Genomic DNA, 1,111 nt, shown 5'->3' on the forward strand with positions numbered 1-1,111 from the left:
GTTGTAAATATTAAATTTGGTATATTGCATATAAATAATTTTTTTTAATGAAGAACTGCTCTTAAAAAAATAATTTTTTAAAAAATAAGCATTTTTAACAAACTTTAAATTAAGATAGATTTAATTATAATTTTTTATTTTGTTATCTAATAATTTTGTATTTTTTGCTGTTTTATTTTGTTGTGTTGAGCTTTTTATTTAAAAAAAATTAATTTTAATACTTGAAAAAAAATAATCAATTAACTACATCACATACTTAATTTATTAAAAGTAAAGTCTAACCTATCCTAACTCCTGACTTATATGATTTCTAATTCTTCTTTAGTCAATTTTATAAAAGGTAATTATAAAAATAACTATTAAAATAAACTTAATCTAATTTTTTCCCCAAACATGCTCTTAATGTATCATTCAAATAAATAAATAAATATTTGACTTCTTAAATATTTTCCATAAAAGTAATTAAAAATACTAGAAATATGTTGAAAAATAAAATTCTTGTTTGCACATTTGGAAGAATTTTTAAAAAATAAAAAATTCAAAAGATGTTCACTTTTCCGAAATCACAATTTCCATTCTCCACCACCACAAAAACTGCCTCGTATGGTGTAATACAAATCCATCCAGCACCAACCATACATGGCATTAATTAAATTATTATTTATAATTATTTTATGCATCTTTTTCTGTCGGCATTACTCCTCAAAGAGCTAACCCCCTCATAAAGTGCGTGTGGACTTTTTCTCACTCTCCATAAAATCTGTACCCCTTTGACATTTTCATAAGTCAACCCCGCCAAATCACCAAACACTCTCTTCCAATGTCGTGTGAACATCACAAGGGTAACAGAACAAAAATAAAATAAAGAAAACAAGCCCCACAAACAAAACAAAGCGATAAGCATAGAGATGCCAAAAATGCCAACCACTATCACAAAATTATTATAAAAAAGCCACTTTACTTTTTTTTTTCTTTCTTAGCATATGTTAAGAGGTTTTTATACAAGAGAATATGACTCTCATTTTATCATTAAAAGCGTTAATCTTATTCTATAATATTTAAGACACAAAAATTTTTACAATAATAATTTAGTATATTATCTTAAAATGTT

This window comes from Arachis duranensis, chromosome 4 (genome assembly GCF_000817695.3).
Source record: "Arachis duranensis cultivar V14167 chromosome 4, aradu.V14167.gnm2.J7QH, whole genome shotgun sequence".
Taxonomy (NCBI): domain Eukaryota; kingdom Viridiplantae; phylum Streptophyta; class Magnoliopsida; order Fabales; family Fabaceae; genus Arachis; species Arachis duranensis.